We start from the raw sequence: 21,244 nt of genomic DNA on the forward strand, positions 1-21,244 counted from the left end.
CATAGATGATGGAGCAATTTTTCTGTCTGTTGCTCCAGAGGGTAGGGCATGAGCCAGTGGGTTCAAATTACAAGGAAAAGGATTAGACAAAACATTAGGAAGGATTTAATGGCAGTGCAAGCTGTTTGCTCATGGAGCAGATAGCCTGGGAAAGTAGTGGACTTTCCTTCATTAGAGGTTTTTAAACAGAGGCTGGATAGCCACTATCAGGAATGGGTTTCCTGCATCGGCAGAAGCTGGGCTAGATAACTTTTGAGGTCTCTTCAAACTCTGTGATTCTGTAGCAGATATAAAGGTAAAGGTACCCCTGCCCGTTCGGGCCAGTCTTGCCAGACTCTAGGGTTGTGTGCTCATCTCACTCTATAGGCCAGGAGCCAGCGCTGTCCGCAGACACTTCAGGGTCACGTGGCCAGCGTGACAAGCTGCATCTGGCGAGCCAGCGCAGCACACGGAACACCGTTTACCTTCCCGCTGGTAAGCGGTCCCTATTTATCTACTTGCACCCGGAGGTGCTTTCAAACTGCTAGATTGGCAGGCGCTGGGACCGAACGACGGGAGCGCACCCCGCCACGGGGATTCGAACCGCCAACCATGCGATCGGCAAGTCCTAGGCGCTGAGGTTTTACCCACAGCGCAACCCGCGTCCCCTAATAGCCAGGGTGGGGGGCACCAAATGGGAGTCATCTGCCCCCTGCCCCCATGCTAACTGTTGTGTGGGGAACAGCAAGTTTCATGGAGATTGCAGCTTGGGAGGGCACACTGCACACTTAATAGCAGTTGTCACATGTAGTTAGAACCCGATTTGAGCTAATCAGTGAGTTCTTTGGCTGCGGGCCAAAGTAAGGAACTTATTGCACTACTTTGCTAAGCTGCTGGATGAAACTGATTACTCACCAGTTACAGATGGGTAGCCGTGTTGGTCTGCCATAGTCAAAACAAAAAAAATTCCTTCCAGTAGCACCTTAAAGACCAACTAAGTTAGTTCTAGGTATGAGCTTTCGTGTGCATGCACACTTATCTGAAGAAGTGTGCATGCACACGAAAGCTCATACCTAGAACTAACTTAGTTGGTCTTTAAGGTGCTACTGGAAGGAATTTTTTTTGTTTTGATTACTCACCGTTAGTATTCTGTCTTACTTCCATTATACTTATCTCCCGGCATCATCTTAGAACTACAGAGATAAACGATCTCACATGGGCGAGCTGTAGCTATAGGCAAAACTACTTGCAAGAGAAAGAGTAGACGTGAGTAGACACGAGAAAGAGTAGGGAAAGATGAAAGTATTACAAAGCATGGTGGAGCTACCTAGTCAAGTCAAAGATGTTAACAGAATTCTTCAGCTGGACACCATTTGCAGAGAATAATATATACCGATGTCACAAAATGTTCTTTTAAAAAACCTGAACAGTAAAACAGATGGTCTGTGCTACTTTTTGAACCAATGACCCATGGCACTGTTGGACAACTAGTTCCTTCTGCATGTGCCTGTCTTAATGTTCTCAAGGTCTTTATCTTGAATTAAGATGGAATGATTATCACACATATGCTGACAATTCACTAACTTTCAAGGTTGTCACATTCTGACTGGCTTGTAAATGCTCCTTTAAGAAACGTTTACTATGGTATCACTGTTTATATTTGTGTAGTCTAAGGTTACCAGATGTCCCCGTTTTCCGGGGACAGTCCCCAGATTTACAGCTTTCTCAGCATTCACGTGTACATAGCAAACAATAAGTGTCCCCAGATTCATTGGGGGAAAAAATGGTAACCTTAGTGTAGTCATGCTTCAAAAAGTTTAGATAGCCATGTGTAAATAAGCTCTTTCGGTGCAGTTTAGATAGCCATGTGTAAATAAGCTCTTTCGGTGCAGTAAGTGGGCATTATTTAGGGGCAAGGATTTACTGAGGATTTGTTCTTTGGCACACTTTATTTCTTGCAGATTTGGCCGTCTACATTTTTGCTATGTTTATTGTATCTTATGTCGGCTTTCCTATGTTTAATTATCTAGACTGGGTGAAACTCCTAATTGCTTATTGGAGGAGGAAACATACACAAGTTGATTGAGGCCAACATATAAAAGCTGCTGTTATAATGCTACTTATTTTTATTCTACAAAGCATTAGCGTTGAACAATCTGGAACAGAAATCCCATGTTTTGTCCCCAGCCCCAGTTCTATCTAATCCCACCCACCCAAATTAGAGCACTGTCAAAGCATTCCTAGTTTCTTGGGGAAGAAGAGCCCAGGAAGAGTAAAGAGTGTGGGTGGGAGAGGGGACTGAGAAAAGAGAACAGGTCCAGCTTTACTTAAAAAGAAAAGAAGAGATTTAGGCATTTATTTAGTTGAACTATTTTGAGCCCATCTTTCATTGCAAAGCTATACTAGGGTGTGGGGTACAGTAAAATAAATTACAACTAAAAGTTCAAAACCACAAAGCATAAAGTGAGAACAGATCCAGGTCACAGAATCAATAACAATATGCATAATATAAAACCCGGCCAAGCATAATTCAGGGGGGACAGCATTCCAAGACTACCCTATGAACTTCATAACTGAGTGGGGATTGGAGCTTGGGTCTGCCTAGTCCCCTATATATCACTACACCATGCAGGCTCTTCAGGTGAAATAGAATTTTTTTTTGGAAAAAATATTAATTCTATAAACTCATTTTTACAATGTTATTTTTATCCTGCATTTCTTTCAAATACTTCCCAATTTAGCCTCACAATGATAATTTCACCCCCCCCCCCCGAGAGACAGAGAGCGAGAGAGAGAAACTGAAATTCACCCAATGAACTTTGGAGCTAAGTGTGATTTGAACTTCAAACTTTATCTTCTATGACACACTGGATCTTAGAAAAAATTACATCAATACTGGTCAAAACTGCAAACTGCTTCCTATCCATGTACTGGGTATTTTAGGAAAATGAGCCAGTGTTTTAGATATATTTAGCAATTCTGTATACAATAAATCTTTCAACCCTTCCTAATTAGTACTTTGAATACTTTATTAGGAATAGTCAATCCTTTTCAGCCATTTATTCAAAGAATAACAAAACCCAGAATTGTATAATAAAAATCCTATAAATTCTGAAGCCCAACAATTACTGGATGTGATAGTTTTTTGGTAGAAGCTGGTGGTATACAAGAACCAGTTGTAAAACTGAAAATGTTCAGGTAGGGACCTTGATTTTCTATTTTTTGTTGGCAGTACGTTTCCAAGCACAATTCAAAGTGTTGGTCCTGACCTTTAAAGCCCTAAACAGCCTCGGTCCTGTATACCTGAAGAAGCGTCTCCACCCCCATTGTTCAGCTCAGACACTGAGATCCACCGCCAAGGGCCTTCTGGCGGATCCCTCATTGCGAGAAGTGAGGTTACAGGGAACCAGACAGAGGGCCTTCTCGGTAGTGGCGCCCACCCTGTGGAACACCCTCCCTTCAGATGTGAAGGAAATAAGCAGCTATCCTGAAGGCAGCCCTGTTTAGGGAAGTTTTTAATATTTAATGTATTGTTTTTAACACTTGATTGGGAGCCGCCCAGAATGGTTGGAGAGACTCAGCCAGATGGGCAGGGTATAAATAAATTGTTGTTGTTGTTGTTGTTGTTGTTGTTGTTGTTATCCATCTGTCTCAGGAGACAATGAAGGGGTATGTCTTTGGGGGTGAAGTCAAGATATTGGAAGGTTGCAGAGCCTGCTGTAGCTGTAGAGACTGATGCGGGAGAGACATGTTTTGTTGCAGCTGGGGCAGACGAAGGCGTCCAGTTGTGCTGCTGCAGATGCACCATGGCGTTTCTTCCCTTTGCACTCCTCCAGCAGTCATTATTCGTCTGGTTGGGAAAGGCTGCTGTAGGACATGGCAGCAGGGATGGGACCAGCCTAACATTAGGTCTTCCATTGAAAGAGCCATTTAAGGCCTCAAACACTACAGATCACCCTAAGAAAGTATTTTAAGGCATTAAAACAAAATAAAAGCAAATCTCCTACCTTTTTGAAAATGTGAGCACCATTGCTGAGCAGCAGATGCGAGGTGGGGAATATGTACCTTTGTCATCAATGGTTTTGTGAGCACTATCCAATCAGGTCTGTCTGAACAGCTGCAGAACCTTCCGCCATACACAAAAGAATCTCATGACAGTTTAGGAGCTATCTGAAAGGGGAGCTGAATTTAGCTAGCAGCAACAAATCTTCCTGATCCAAGAAAGTGAGGAGGCATGGCACAGATGGAAAGTATCTCTATCAAAAGAATTGTGAGACTGTCCTCACTCCTTACAAAAAATAATAATTCCTTGCCTATGGCTTGACTTCATTGTTTCCCCCCACAAATGTATTGTAGTTATTTCTTGTGGAATGCATGAGAAGAACAATAGATATAACTTGCTCCAACCCAAAATTACAAACTGGAGTAACCAAAATCCTACCACACATGTGGGGCAATAAAAAGTTCCTACTATAGCAAGGAAATCTCATAAAATCCTCAAAGTGGAGTCCACTTTGCTTTTCCATAACAGATTTTCCATAGTTTTCAAGCAATGCTTTCTCTTAAAATACAAACAATGTTGTCAGTTTCTAACATCCACTGCTTTCCTAACATACAATGCAACACAAAACATTACAATTAAATCCTTACAATTATAAAAACAGTGCTGAAATCTATGTTCCTCAATAACAAAGTATGTGCCTGGGCATGCTGAGAATCAAGGCAATATATTTTCCTAAAATAAGGACTTTGACTGGGATTTAGATTTTGAGTTATCAAAATTGGGCAAGTTAAGATGTCCTTTGTTTTTCCTGCTCAAGATAGAAACTGCTATACATTGGATTTGAGCTTGGGCACTGTTGAATAGCTTTGGGAAGAACAGGGTGATGCACCAATTAATATCTAACGAGGAAGGATCTGCAAAATTCTAACAAGAAAAGAAGAAATGCTGACTAATTCACAAAGTGTTCAGTGTTGTACTGGGGATTGAAAGTCAAAGTGATGAATGACAATTAAACATGTTTTTGCCTTGGGATTCAACTGATGACACACTATCATGGAGAAGATCCTCCAAGCAGGTTTTGCCCACAGCAGCTCTATTTGTTGACTGTAAAAAACTGTCTTATATGTGGTGAGATTGTCAATCCATGTAGTCCAGTATCACCTAGGAGCAACTACTCTAACTGTATCTATTCAGGGTCGTTCCCATAATCTTCTACTTCAGATATTTTCAGCTGGAGATGCCTGGGATTGAATCTGGGACCTTTTGTCTGCAATGCAATTTCTCTACCATTAAGCTATGGTCGCTCCCCTAAAAGCATACACTGAGGTTCTCATTCCTATAGCTCTTCTTTCTATCTTTCTTACCAGCGCTCACTGCATGTACCTGACTCTTTAACATGCTGTTGAGTGTATCTCAAAGATGGGGTCAGCTGATCAAAAGTTCACATTTTTTTTTAACCTTTTCTTCTTCCCAGTCCCCAAAGCACAGTATGTTTTACTGGTACTGCTAAAATAATCAGGTCATCACTGCTTATTTTTTGTATAAATAATTTGAACCATTAAATAGCAACAACGGGAAAATCTGGCTGCATTTATGGGCTAGCTGAAAAGGTCTACTTCGAGTGTTTGCACTTGCATCTGTTTTTCATTTTCCCTCTTCTTACTCTCTTCCAGATGTAGCTGTCTACAGTGCTAATATAAGCATCAGAAACTATCCCTGTCCTAGCTTTTCTTTAACCCAATCTCCTTCTTTATAATATATTGCTGTTGTAGTTTATGAGGATAAATGCCCACCAGCAGGCAAACACAAGACTGGGCAGCGTATAAAATCAAAATTAACGAGCTCATGTCTGAGGACCTTCTAATAAGCCATTAAATCAAGAACAGCTAAAATATGTAGAAATTGGAAAATAGAGCATATTCTGCTTTATCCTCAGCCTCAGTAATTTATTATGCCCTTACCGCCCCATTGACTCCAATAGAACTACTTGCAAAGCAAGTGGCATATGCCACTTAGAGTAAAGGGTAATACAAACTGGACCTAACACATGCTAATATTTTGGCAAACATGAAAGCAGATCCTGATGTTCTATGTTCTCATCCCTATTGTTTTCCAGTTCAGTGTGGCAGTGTTTATTCTTACAAATTCTGGTGAGGGGAAAAACAAAACAAATGTTAGTTCTGAAACATTTTTTTTTTATCGTAATGGCATATGGTTTAGTAGAAGGAAATGCATTTAATGTGATTCAGAGAAGGCCATAGTGTGCATGTCACAGGCAACGTATCAGACTGAAGTCATAAAGCCATGCTGATAACTTGCCCTCCCCCTCCAATGGAAGGTTTGCTCAGCACAGTGAACCTCTTTCCATAGGTTCCTCCTGAATGCTCTTGCAATATACTTTAATAGTATAACAATACATAATAAATACAGCACAATAAAAGGTCTGGGGAAATACTCCAGACTTTGCAGTATGAGGAGATTCTAATCCCGTAGGATAACTTCTGCATGCACTTCCTTCCCTGATCCCCTTGGTAGAAAGGTTGGCAATAAGCAAGAACAACAGGCAAACAAATTTGCATTTATTTATTTAACACCCTGCCTTTATTATTGTATTTAAAAAGGTAAAAGACCCCTGACTGTTAAGTCCAGTCATGAACGACTCTGGGGTTGTGGCGCTCATTTTGCTTTACTGGCTGAGGGAGCCGATGTTTGTCCGCAGACAGTTTTTTCCGGGTCATGTGGCCAGCATGACTAAGCCGCTTCTGGCGAAACCAGAGCAGCGCATGGAAACGCCGTTTACCTTCCCGCCGGAGCGGTACCTATTTATCTACTTGCACTTTGACGTGCTTTCGAACTGCTAGGTTGGCAGGAGCTGGGACTGAACAACGGGAGCTCAACCCATCACAGGGATTTGAACCGCTGACCTTCCGATTGGCAAGCGTTAGGCTCAGTGGTTTAGACCGCAGCACCACCCCCGTATTTATTGCATTTACTGGCTTTATATCTGACCCTTCCTCCAAGAACCTCCAGGTGGCATACATAGTTCATTTCCTCTCCATTCAATCCTCCTAGCAACACAGTGGGAGGTAGGTTAGGCTGAGAGACTGAGGTGAGCTTCATGACTGAGTGGGCAAATAAACTCTGGTCTCCCAGGTCCTAGTTCAAAACTTACTCCCAGTACAGGGCTCAAGGCGGCTAACAACATGAATTAAAAACAGGTGTAGCTAAAAGACATGTCAATCAGTTATCAATATTAAACCAAAAAACAGTTACCATATTAAAAATAGTACCGAAGCATAACAACTTGTAACCATTTCAAAGAACAGCAAGGGGAGAAGAAAATATACACCACCCATTATTCAGAGACTCCGCTGCAATGGCCAGTTAGCAGCCAAAGGCCTGTCTAAACAACAAAAAAAGGATTTGCCAGCCAGTGATAGGAAAGCATAGAGGGGTGTCAGCAGTTACATAATCAGAAATGCCAAGAAGCTGACATCTACAATAAACTTTAAAAGTCGGTCCTTGGTTTATTATGCATTGAATCAGCTATTGTATACCTGAGGTATACAACAACTGAACACAACAAGCATTTGCTCTGGACCTGTGTTGTGTCCATGGCCCAGAGGTGGCAGAAGTCACAGGAAGTGCATGCCCCTTTGAAAGAGTAGCTCCACCTGCAGGACGAGGAGATCACAGAGCTCTGCACTGAAGAACTGCTGCAACATCTGGATTTTGAAACCAGTACATCAGATTATCTGGCTAAGCAACCTGAACTGTCCGGTGAATCAAATCTTTGCTTGAGACACCCACAGACTGGTTAAGAAGATACAAAACTCTGTAGATCTGCAAAGCTACAGTGAAAATATGATTCTTTTCAGTGCTCTTTAGTCCCTAATTATGAGGTTTGTGGCAGGACCCAAGATACAAGGGTTCTGTAGCTCATAGAAGCAACTTGCCTGTCTCCTGGAACTGCATTTAACAGTCCAGGTTCATGTGCTCACCTCACCATCCTTTGAGTCTATCAGTTTCTGAAGTAACGCAGGCAGCTGTAATGAGAGCTTTCCCTGTTCTCACTGGAAAATAGCAACGCTTCTGCTACCATCATTCACTTACACTCAATGGTAGCACAGCTTCTTGCTTTTTGCTATCTGTCCCATAATTGCAGAAACTCTTGATTCATTTAAACTGAGACTGTAAGATGTCACGGTGCACTGAAAAAAGTGTGCAAAAAGGCCTGGAAACAATCCTGCATAACTGATCAATATTGAAAATGTGAACATTGTCTCTGCAGCAATTATTATTTAGTAGTCTGGGATAGGACTGTGTTTGAAAGAAAATTGGTTTGAAGTCCATATCGCGATATTGGTTTCATCTTTCTTGACCTGGAAATATATCATGAATCATGATGTGTGTTAGGGGTGGGCAATCAATCAATCAATCAATCAATCAATCAATCTACCCTGCCCATCTGTCTGGGTTTCCAAAACTGGTTTCAAGTCCATATCATGATACTGATTTCATAATTTTTGACCTGGCAATATATTTTGAATCATGATATATGTGTGTGTGTGTGCACACTAAAAACCGTGAAGCCGGCCATTGCCTCTGTACAGCTCCATTCTTATTTCAGATGTGACATATTACAAATATATCCAAATATGATCCAATTTTATCAATGAAATGATGTTAAAAGTTTATCTGCACAATATATTAAAGTTAGCCATGCTGCTTAAGAAAATCTGTACGATTTCTTAACTCCTTTCTATATCCTCTGAACTCTCTGCCTGTCCTTCCACTGATTGGCATTGACTGATATGCTTGATTTTACAAAAGAGCTTTACATGTAGGGTTGCCAGATTCTCTATGGCTGCCATTAGCTCACTCTTGATGGAACAGAGGAGCTGGGATAGGCTAGATGCTAAGGGGTTCTTGGGTTAGATTAAAATGTAAACTCTAAGATTGTTAAATAACTCATCTTATGTTAAAATGGTGTTTCCTTTCTAAAATAGTCTATATTTTTGATACCTACCTCTTTATTAATCTACTCCCTCTTAGGCAATGACAGCAGTCTAGTTGCAGCGGCAACTGTAGGACTGCGTGGTGCCTAGCTACCCCACTGATTCAAGCTTTTGTTTTGTTTCTGCATCTGCTTTATATCTCTGCTGTGGCTGAATACCGCATCTAGATACAGATCAGCGCACAGAAGAGCTGGGAATAGCTATATTTTCAAGTAAACACTTTCCTGAAATAACGGAACATAAGACTGTTGTCTTCTTGCAGTCCAAAAAGCACTAGAGGGCGCCTTTAAGCTTAGGAAAAATGTGCAAGGTAGAAAAAGAAGAAACACACACAAACACATAGAAGCTTTTGACTCAAAACAGGATAAATGAGTTGTTTTGTAAGGCCACTATAAAAAATATACAACATGGACAACCCCATGCATAAGCCATAGTGCCTCAAGAGAGTACTGATTTTTATACGCGCGTGCACACACACACACAAATAAAAAATAAAAATTGAGTTGGGGGGAGGATATTTGTGGTCTACACAAGTAACTCTCAGTACCTACAGGTATGGATATTTTCCTATCTATGTAGGAAAGAATCCCAAGTTTGTTAGTGCTAAGGACCAAGATTAGCCAAAATGCTTGCAACTTTCATCATGGGGAGTGTACAGTGGTACCTCAGGTTAAGTACTTAATTCGTTCCGGAGGTCCGTACTTAACCTGAAACTGTTCTTAACCTGAAGCACCACTTTAGCTAATGGGGCCTCCTGCTGCCGCCGTGCCGCCAGAGCACTTTGTTTCTGTTCTCATCCTGAAGCAAAGTTCTTAACCTGAAGCACTATTTCTGGGTTAGCAGAGTCTGTAACTAGAAGTGTATGTAACCTGAAGCATATGTAACCTGAGGTACTACTGTATTATGGGGAAAGCTCAACTAGGTGTGGCTAGAAAGAGTCTTGTTGCTTAATCCCCCAGCTCTGGGATTCCCTGCTGCAGAAGGTGGTTTCTTATTTCTCCTAGACACTTCTAAGTAGCCCTGGTAAGACTGTAATTTCTGTTCCCAGCATAGATTGCTGAGCTTTCCACTAGGGATCTTTATCAGCTGCAGTGGGCAATTCTCTAACTAGCAAAACACCCAAAATATAAACACAAGCTCTGCTTATGTCGGTGGGGTTTAAACCATGTACTTGAATTCTTTACTAAAGTGGAGCCAAGTTATGCCTAAATCTCAGTGAGGTGCTTGGGCCTGTAAATGTCTTCCAAATATAGAGCCTGTCACTTTTATTATGCTGACTCGTACTTCGTTACTCAAATAGTTCAACGGGGCCGCTCCAAGATGGTAAAAGGTTAAGCAAGGTGAGGGTATCAAATTTGGTTCCTTAAGGAGACTGATCTATTCCTTTCTGCCCCTACAAGCAGTCCAAAGAAAACACTTTAAAAGTTACTGCTTTGAGATAAAGGATAAGTTCTACCTCTTCCCTTTGTCACCTGATCATTACCATACAACCAGGATACTGCTGCCCATGGTGTTTTTAATATTGCACTTTAGCTCAATATGAATTCTATGTCCTTTTGGGGTGGGCTATTCTAAATGTCCATAGGACTGTAGATAAGCTAATATCACCTGCTCACCAAGAATCATGGAGCCAAATAAATTCTAGAACTGAGAACCGGTGGTTAGAGTGTTAGTGGAGGACCTGGGAGGCCAGGGTTCAAATCCCCACTCAGACATGAAGCTCACTGGGTGCCATTGGGCCAGTCACTGGCTCTCAGCCTAACCTACCTCACAGAGTTGTTGTGGGGATTAAGTGAAGGAGACGAGAACCATGTATCCCACCTTGAGCTCCTTGGAGAAAAAGGTGGGATATAAATGCAGCAAACAAACAAATTTCCAGTTCTCTGGGTTCATATTTTTTAAATTACTAGGGATAACAAGCCAATAATTACAATAGGTAATGTACATTATACAGAAAATGTAAAAATCACAATGTGCTAGTACTACACTGACTTTCGAACACTAAGCAAAGTCTTCAGTTCTGATTATCTGGGGGGGGGGGGGAATCAATAACAGTTCATCTAGCTCTAAGTTCATGAGTAACGTTCTCCTTTTAAACATATTATGGGAATGATTCCATCCCAGCAGGTGCAGTACTCATACACAGAGGAATTATCATAGGACTCAGTGCAGCCCTGTTTTCTCCGTACTTGGCACATACAAAGACAAGTAAGAAGGGCTGGACAGGAATAAGAGGCATGGAAAGAAACTCCAAATACTTGTACAGTGGTACCTCGGGTTAAGAACTTAATTCGTTCCGGAGGTCCGTTCTTAACCTGAAACTTAACCTGAAGCACCACTTTAGCTAATGGGACCTCCTGCTGCCGCCACGCCACCGGAGCATGATTTCTGTTCTCATCCTGAAGCAAAGTTCTTAACCCGAGGTACTTTTTCTGGGTTAGCAGAGTCTGTAACCTGAAGCGTCTGTAACCCGAGGTACCACTGTAATTACTCGGTATGCTGATTGCACACACACACAAAAACCAACAACATTATGTGCTTGAATTGGGGACATTTGGTTCTTTTGAGCCCTATGGAAATCCCTCTGGTTGTGGATGCTAGTGCCTAGTGATTTTGCCCACGATTAAAAATAACTGGACATTAAATAACTGATGCAGAAGGACTGAATCTAAGGAATGAGTCTACACAATTGCATGGATAGACTAGGCAGTCTTTTAACAACACAAAACTTCTCGTTATGTCTTCCTCCTTGTGCAGCTGTTTAATTCTGAATACATAGAACAATTTGTTGTGTGTGTGTGTGTGTGGGGGGTTATTACGTTTTCTAGGGGAAAGCACATAACATTTTACCACTTGCTATGTGTACCTAAGCTAAAACAAAACTGCTTACATTCAAACTAGCTATGAGTATGCTTCCCTGCCAGGATGTAATCTCTATTTCACTATAAAAATAGAGTGGCTGTTTCTATATATAAAAAAGTTTATGTTTGGTGCACCATTCTAAAATGCTTAGCTCTTTTTACTAACTAACAGAAATAATACGCTGATAAAGTTTCATTTTACCTATAGGAATACGACAGATTTCGAATGTAGTCTGGCAAATTACTCAGTGTGTTGGCTAGAGTCCCTTTGCTGGGAGTACAAAACTGGCTCTTAACTCAACTAGGTTTCATATATATTCTGAGGCCCAGAGACCACTGGAAGAAAGAATTCCATCCGGCCAGGAGCTCAGTGGGAGGGTACAGAAATCCCTATCTGGGACATAGTACCAATTTGATGCACTGCCTCAGCTCCAGACCATATTCAGCAAAAGCACCTCATTAAGATACTTGGAGATACTCCATGAAAGCTTTTCCACCTGCCTCCTGCATTAAAAAAGTAAAGGACCCCTGACCATTAGGTCCAGTCGTGACCGACTCTGTGGTTGCAGCGCTCATCTTGCTTTATTGGCCAAGGGAGCCGGCGTACAGCTTCCGGGTCATGTGGCCAGCATGACTAAGCCGCTTCTGGCAAACCAGAGCAGCACACAGAAACGCCGTTCACCTTCCCGCCGGAGCGGTACCTATTTATCTACTTGTACTTTGACGTGCTTTCAAACTGCTAGGTGGGCAGGAGCAGGGACCGAGCAACGGGAGCTCACCCCGTTGCGCGGGGATTCGAGCCACCGACCTTCTGATCGGCAAGTCCTAGGCTCTGTGGTTTAACCCACAGCGCCACCCACATTAAGAGAAAGCAAATCCAAGAAGTTCAAGATCATGACTAAGGTTTCTGTCACAATCAGGGATCACCTCCACTTATCTTTTAAAAAACTACATTCAAAGTACAGTGGTTATGGCCTGGACATGATAAGCCCAGCTTCAAATTCAGCTCCATGCAATGTATTTCCCATCCCTGGGTCCAATGAATTCCTGTAGAGTGCCTTTCTCTTGTTGTCAAAACACCTCATTTTTTCAACTTCATCTTTTTTTATCCCCCCAAAGAGCAGGATCTACTATTGCATCCTGCTGCTCCCGAGTCTCACTCGCTGGATCATCACCTTGTCATGGTGAGTGGGCTTGCATGTTCGTATGACCCTTGTGAGAGATGCCATTGGGAATATTGTAGTCCCAGCAGGGTCACTCGAACTCAGAGCGCAAGGGAGAAACATGCTAAGAGGAAGGCATGCCAGGCAAATCCACACCGTGATCAACCCCTGCCCGGGAACCAATGGATGTGTGGGTCCAGAATTGGCCTCCACAGTCACTTACGGACTCATTGTTAAAACCGTGTTTATGGAAGACAATCTTACTCGGCTATGATGATTGCCAAAGAAGAAGCAGCAGCAGCTCCTGAGTAACATGTGCATTAAACTGGTTGTTGCAGAACCCCAATAAAGTGGTGCCCTAGGTACTTTTCTGATGACAAGGTCAGTTTCTACTCACTTCAAGCTACATACTGCAGGTGTTGGAGAGAAACATTTTGCCTAATCTTATCTTATCCTATTTCTAGCAAAATCCATCTCCACATAAACTTTGAATCCTTCGTTTTTTATCTGCCCCCCCCACATGGAACCCTCTTTCAGCAAGTTTATTCAGTCTTCCACCATATTGGAAATCATTTTCTGCTTGTTAACACACCACATTGACAACTCCCCACTGCCTGTTGGACACATGAGATCTAATGGTAGTCTGCATTCTGCAATTGCTTTTTTTAAGCTTTTGTTGAGAAACTTTTAATTTAAATATAATGGGTACTGAAATCTGTTCTCACATTGCAATGATATTGTAAGTCCTAATATTTCCCAACTGTGCATGACCTAATTGCAGTTCTTGAAGGATTGACTTGACAGACTTCAGACACAGAGACACTGTTTGGAGGTCACCAATGTGTGCAGGGATGCCAGAAAGCAGTAAATTGAACTCAAGTGGTTTTCATTCTGCGGGGCACGGAGAGGAGCAGGCAAGGTCACTAACCTTCCAACCCTATTCCCTGTAATTAAAATCCAATCAGACCTTTAGATTGATTCAAAGTGCTTCTTGGTGAGTCCCGGGGGGGGATTCAGGGACACAAGGAAAACACTTTTTGCTTCTCAGCAGTTGCAAGAACATTGGAAAACGAAAATAAATTTGGCAATAGGCAATGGAGAAATGGAGGAGAGAAAGGGAAGAGAACGGTTTTACTCTGTTTGACAAAAGCCGTTCTCATAAATATAGTTCTAGCATGTAGCACAGTAAGTCGCTGCTTTCTCTTCCAAGCCTTTTGCAGAGTCTTCTCATTTCCAGTTCTAAACCAAATTGCAAGATGAAAGCAAACCATATCCCAAAATGTACTTGTGGTATGTGTATGGTGGGCATACACCACCCATTTGTGGTGGGGTTTCCTTTTAATTAGTGCTTTACTGTTGTATTTGTGTGTTAGTTTTCAGTTTCTCCGGGTGGTTTTTGTTGTTATTTTGGATTTGGTTTGCTTTTGTCTTGCAATTTGTTTTTAAAATGGGGAACGAGTACTGAAACAGTACTGTCTTATACTGCTATTTTCTTCTAAAAAGAAAGAAAGAAAAATCCTGCATTTAAAAACTCAGAATTTTCTCATTATTGACCCGAAACAACTTTGCACTGGTAATGCTGTTTTGTGTAAAGTAAAAAGGTTGCTTTTGAATTATTTGGTTGTGAGCATGGATTTATTTGCAGGTGGACAGCTGGTGTCTCAAGAGCTAGTTGAAGATGCTTGCTTTGAACCTAAAAGAAATTCCATGAATGGGCAAAGATGGTTGGTGTTTGCTACCTAGAACACACACAAGATACTTAGTGTGGACTAGGAAGAGACATTTGCTGCCCAAGACGAAGGAGAAGATGATGCCTGCCCATTGCACAACATCCAGTAAGACAGGCAGGTGACTCTTACTTCAATGCTGGTGATGAGGCAAAGTTCTCCACTGCACCTAGGCAACAGGCTAACTTTGCAATCAAATATATATCTTAAAAATAATTTAAATTGCCAGTTCTCTCTCCTTAGAAGGAAACAGGTACTTCAGCAGCTGCATTTGGATCTTCCCATAGCTTTAGGAAGCACGGAGCCGCATGCACTTAATATTATTTCTCCTTTCTGCCATAACCATTTATGATACATTTTTACACAACACATGAATCCAACAAAGAAGATAAGAAACGTTTGGATTTGATATCCCACTTTATCACTACGCTAAGGAGTCTCAAAGCCGCTAACAACCTCTTTTCCCTTCATCCTCCACAACAAACACTCTGTGAGGTGAGTGAGGCTGAGAGACTTCAGAGAAGTGTGACTAGCACAAGGTCACCCAGCAGCTGCATGTGGAAGAGCAGGAAGCGAACCCGGTTCACCAGATTACAAGTCCACCGCTCTTAACCACTACACCACACTGGCTCGTACATGCATACTATTCATAAAAACTGGTCAGTAGGCCTGCTGTTGCGCTTAATCAATGAGGTGCTTCTCTGTACAACCTTTAGAATAATTGTATATTTCAGGGTAGGTAAGAATTCTCTGTTAAATATGTGAATAATGACTACACACTGGCAAAAAATAACATTAAATGGGAAGAATATTGTCAGAGCTGCCCTAGGTCCCAGCTCACAAAGGACCAACGCCAGTTCGTTGTTATATAAAACAGTCTTTATTGAAGCTCAGTTTCGCTTTCACAGCCGCGGTGCGCAGCTCTACGTCTCAAACTCTAGACCGCCGAAGCTCCGTCTGAATCTCCTCCCCCCAGACACCAGTTTAAGACTCTAGCCTTGCTCCACCTCTTCCTCTGCTCTCTTCTCCTCTGGGCCCGCCTGTCCGCTGGGGTCTCGCCTCTCCTAGACTCTTCTGACGCTGAGTCTCCTGAGTCCTCCCCCTCCCTCCGGCGGGCTTTAGGACCTGGTTCCCAATCCGGGTTTCCTGCTGTGCCGCGCGCCTGTACATTCGAACTTGGCGCGCGCGCCCAGCCGGCCACCTTCCTCCTGACCGTTACACTGCTCCTGTCACTGCTTCCCCCTTCGGGGAGGCTAGCTGCACCTGACTCTCCCTCCGTTCCCTCACTCTGCGATGGAGGCGTGGTCAGCCCTGACTCATCCTCTCTCCCTGCTGGAGGAGAAGCTGGCCCTGATACATGTGACTCTTCCCCCTCACTACGCTCTGGTGGAGGAGCTGGTCCTGCTCTCCCGCTGCTGTTTTGGGAGTCCCCGCTGGCCCCTTGCTTCTGGTGTGTCCCCCCTGGGACCCCCCTTTCCCTGGCCATCGGCGCCCCCCTCTGGGAATCTTCTGATTCCCTGGAGAGACTCATGGAATCTCTCGGGCCACTTTCATACTCCCCTACGCTGCCCTCAGATTCTTCCCCTTCGCTCTCCATTTCCTCTCTCCCCTGTGCCTCTGCTCCTGAGCCCCTGACAAATATAATAAAGTTTAATGAAACAGAAATCACTAGGCTAGTTCACTATAAAACATCCAAACAGATTTTAATTGTGAAATCAACTTGTTTCCTTCCCTTTTTGCTTCGTGATGCTTTTTCCCCCAGAAGCAGCAATGGGAAGGTCCTCCTTCAGTTGGCAGAATCCAGGAGCAATGAGACCTGTGTTCATTTTCTTCTTGGTTGCTACTTGTTAGGGGGAAATACCATGGGCCTGCCTGTATTTTGGTCCTGGCGAGGATTAGGTCTGACAGGAGGAAACTTGTAATGTTGAAAAAGCATATAATGTAGCTTGGAAGGGCATGCATTCCACAGCCTCAGGGCTGTCATAGAGAAAGCCCTCGCATGTGCTACCACTGCCTGAACTTCACCAGGGCCTCTTCATGGAGAGACATGTTAATATGGGTGGAGTCTCTCCACCCAGATATTTGTGGCTCAAGTCATTTAAGGCTTCGTATGTTAAATATGGTCCTTGATTGAGGCTTGGAAGTAAATTGGTGAGTAGGTCAGATCTTTTAAGGCTGGCATAATATGTGTCTGGCTGGTGACGCCCATTAGGACCCTAGCTGCTGCATTCTGATCCAGCTGCATTCTTGGTTTGGCCACAATACCTGATAATGCTTACTGTACTTTTAATAGCTATCTGAAGGCTGAAGCCAAATTGGTATCAGCTACGCTAGTGCTGGCAAGGATTATGATGCTACCAGGATTAACTGGGCTGAAGAGAACTGAAGTGACTGGCAAGGCAGCCAATGGGTAGCATTTTTAGAATGTAAGCGTGTAAAACATCAGTTCCACCCACAGGAATTTATCAGATGTTGTCATACCAGCAGAAGTGGGATACTTCTCTATCTTTCATACTCCTTAGGCTGTCACGCCCAAGTGCAGTAATCAAACTACAGAGAGGAAGGAGAAATCTTCAACACCTTAGTACATGTGAGGTTTTAACCTCTTGGTCTCAACTGTGGTCCCAAGCCAGATCAGTTCACTGTAATTGGGACTTCCCAAAAAGGATCTGTTGTTTTATGTCAAGGTTTGCCAACCTATTGCCTGTGAAGGCCTTGCCTTACCCCCAGGCAAGGCCCCCAGACTGAGCTTTTTATTGTGTTTTGTTTTGTTTACTGTAAGTATCTAGTCCTCCTAGAAAGAAAGTTATGAAGCAAAATGTGCAGGTACCCTTCTAAGCATTTTCTCTGAAATAGCCAGCTTGGCTGTTCCTGCCTGTCACAGTGTTTTTACCTGCTGTATGAAGTCAGAGCTATGACTGATAAGTGAGTTGTTTGGACACCAGGCAATGGCTGGACACCCTGGGGATCTAAAGAGTTATGGTCCCCTTGCTTACTGCACTTTTCCTGCTTTTCTTTTCTAGTCCTTGGAATCTCCCTTTGCTTTTCCTCAGCAACCAGGATGCATCTTTCCTGTGTCCCTAGAAGTTATTTTCTGCAAATACTACTCTCCTCTAAAAATGTCAAAACTTTGCAGAGGTTTAGGAATGTTTCCTGCTGTGCAGGAAGTACAGGCCAGGCAGTCATTATGGATTCACTGTATAGTAAACTTATAGCACAATGAAATCCATGTCTACTCAAAAGTCTGTGGTCATTTATGACTGGTGCCCACAGTACTCTCTCAAAATTTGAAATGTGCCCACTGGTCCAAAAAGGTTGGTGGAGTTGTTATGTCCCTCTACCTCAATGGAGATCTTGTAGTCACACTGAAAACAAAGCTAATAGTGGAGCCTTAAAATGGAGTTTCTCAACTGTGCTCATGGAGTACTACATACCAGTTTGAGTCCAGGGGAAGTAATTTGATGCTTGCCAAGGACAATAATGGATCATTTGCTCTGGAACAAAGGGTGAGCCCAGGAATGAATTTTAATGTGCCAGTATCCAAGCATCTCCCCACTGAGGACAGATTATAAATGTATTACAGGCCCATTGGTATGTAACTATAGGGGATTAGTACATTCCAACATTTCCTGTTTGCAGGGGATTGTGACTAAAAATAGAGCTAAGACTGCAAGAAATAAGCTTTTTTTAAACACACAAACACGATTAGAGTAGTCAGTAAGAGTATTTCTACGGCCCATGCTAATTCATAAATGAGCATTCAAATTCCTAGCGACTATATTTAAGCAGACCGCTTAGAACAAACCCTGTTTGCCTAATCTTTAACAAATTAAATTCTTAGCGTTTGAAAGCCAAGAAGGTTTTTACACAAGTAGGTACCTCTTTTTTTGCTCTTGCCCTTTGCAGAACTCTTCCCAGTAGGTAAATCTTTGCTACTTCTATAGCTGGTCCTGCTTTTCTCTTATCTAGAATGCTCATTTACGCTCTATATTTGTCTTTAATACAAGAATTAACACAGACATCACCAGAAGTGTTTCTCCTCTTAGGACCACACCCACCCACCCACCCACAACTCACATTATCAGTAATTAATTGCTACACTTAATTGCTTCTCATGCTATGCCAATGTAATGAATGGGAAAAAGAGCTAGGAGGATGCCACTTGTTCTTTAAAAACCCCCAAACAAAAGTACTGTATTTGTACAGTGTTTACAGAGGAAAAATACACCACCGTCTGATTTTAACCTTAAAAAATGGCATGCAGGTATGTAAAAAGGAAGTACAGTGGTGCCCCGCAAGACGAACGCCTCGCAAGACGGAAAACCCGCTAGACGAAAGGGTTTTCCGTTTTGGAGGCGCTTCGCAAAACAAATTTCCCTATGGGCTTCCTTCGCAAGACGAAAGCCCATAGGGAAATCTCCGGGACAGCGGGGAAGCGCAGCGCGTCTTCCCCACTGTCCTCGGACCTCCTCCGAAGCCTGGCGGCGGGGCGGGGACACCTCCTCCCGGCTTCGGAACGATGCTCCAAAGCCGGGCGGTGGGGCGGGGACACCTCCTCCCGCCGCCCGGCTTCGGAACGATGCTCCGAAGCCGGGCGGTGGGGCGGGGACACCGCCTCCCGCCGCCCGGCTTCGGAAGGCTGCTCCGAAGCCGGGCGGTGGGGCGGGGACACCTCCTCCCGCCGCCCGGCTTCGGAACGATGCTCCGAAGCCGGGCGGTGGGGCGGGGACACCTCCTCCCGCTGCCCGGCTTCAGAAGGCTGCTCCGAAGCCGGGCGGCGGCGGGGGGGAACACCTCCTCCCGCCGCCCGGCTTCGGAACGATGCTCCGAAGCCGGGCGGCGGGGGGGGGAACACCTCTTCCCACCGCCCGGCTTCGGAAGGCTGTCCTGAAGACTTCGGGTGGGAGAAGGGTTTTCCTTCCCACCGCCAACATTCAGAATGCTGTTCTGAATGTTGGCGGTGGGGAGGAAAAACCCTCCTCCCACGCAAGCCCCGGGAACAGAGGAAAAGCGCTGCGCGCCTTCCCCTCTGTTCCCGTACCTGTCCTGAAGGCTTGCGGTGGGGAGAAAAGCCCTTCTCCGCACCGCCAGCCTGGCAAGCGGTTTCCATAGGAACGCATTAATTGATTTTCAATGCATTCCTATGGGAAACCGTGCTTCGCAAGACGAAAAACTCGCAAGAAGAAAAAACTTGCGGAACGAATTAATTTCGTCTTGCGAGGCACCACTGTAACCTTGCTAATGTTTGCTTCAACAGACTTTTTTTATTGCTACATGATGTTGTCATACTGGAGTACTAAAATGACAAACGTGTCTGTCTCTAATAGTGCAATCGTATAATCAACTCAGAAATCAGGCAGAGATAACCTGGAGCTACTTCCATGTAAAACGCACTTGGAACTGCACCCTAAAGAATAAATAAAACTAAACAAACAGTCATAAAAAATGCACAGGTATTGGGAAGGACTTAAGACACCTTTATCATTTCTATCATAGCATTATCAAATAGGTATTCGTGATAGTCATGAAACCACATTTCACACAGTAAAAACAGCAACGATGGATGTGTTATCTGGAAAACAAATTGCATTTCCCCAGATACAACTATGGTACATTACATGCTGGAAATTGTAGTAGTAGTAGTCGTAGTAGTAGTAGTAATAATAATAATAATAATAATAATAATAATAATAATAATAATGTTCCAGCAATAGAAGCAAGATTTGAGAGAATATATCTGGAGTGGACAATACATAACAAATGCCTATCAACTGATCTTGCGGCAAGGCAGACCCCAGATACTAGCCCTAACACATATTCATGCAAATGACTTCAAAAACACCCCAGCTGTTCTTTTCTTTAACAGCCAGATAAATAACTGTGTATTTGCTGTACTGGAATAATCTGTAGATCACAACTAAATATAAGCCTTTCTCTGTTTACAATTAAGCAAACGCTGAGATATCTCAACGGAAATCTGTTTCAGCACTGGCCTTCCTAAAAACAAACAAACCAACCGAGCCAAACAGGCTTGTAATTCCTGTGTGAATGAAGACTTTGAGAACACTTATTCTGTTTTTCTAAGATGCATATTCTGTTGCATGCACACGCCTTCCCCCTTACACCGGACAGAAGCTGGAAGCCTGCGCACGTGGGTGTTTCATGTAGCTTTGGATGAGATCCAAGACTGCCAACCTGCACTCCAGTTGCTCATCCACTAATGCCAATTAAATAAATTGCTACCAATGCATTTGGAAACAGCTCTTCAAAGATTTAATATTAAAACCTTAAAACTATGGTAATGATTGAAGGGGGGAAGGGGAGGGGAGGGAAAGAGAGAGAGTGCTGACAGGGATAGTAAGAAGACTATGAGGTTCAGAATGATGTGCAGTTTGGAGAAAAGATTACAAAATAAAGGGAAAGGCAAAGTTACCGGGTAACCAACTCGTCCTGACTGCCCCTGTGATATTAAATAAGGAAAACAATAAGATCA

The 21,244-nt window shown here is 43.3% G+C and overlaps 1 protein-coding gene across 30 annotated transcripts in view; it reads right to left on the reverse strand.

The window, feature by feature from the left end:
- LOC114591309 (uncharacterized) overlaps positions 1 to 21,230 on the reverse strand; it is an 84,380-nt gene extending 63,150 nt beyond the window's left edge. For 16 of the 30 annotated variants that reach the window (XM_077924583.1, XM_077924579.1, XM_077924575.1 and 13 more), the window contains exon 1: positions 21,185 to 21,229. The gene's annotated coding sequence lies outside the window, so the exon portion shown is untranslated. Of the gene's footprint in view, positions 1 to 21,184 lie in introns of all 30 variants that reach the window. The other 14 variants (XM_077924566.1, XM_077924565.1, XM_077924563.1 and 11 more) reach the window with 3 other exon arrangements.
- Positions 21,231 to 21,244: the final 14 nt, after the last annotated feature.

The sequence above is a fragment of the Podarcis muralis genome, chromosome 2, assembly GCF_964188315.1.
Source record: "Podarcis muralis chromosome 2, rPodMur119.hap1.1, whole genome shotgun sequence".
In the NCBI taxonomy this organism is placed as follows: domain Eukaryota; kingdom Metazoa; phylum Chordata; class Lepidosauria; order Squamata; family Lacertidae; genus Podarcis; species Podarcis muralis.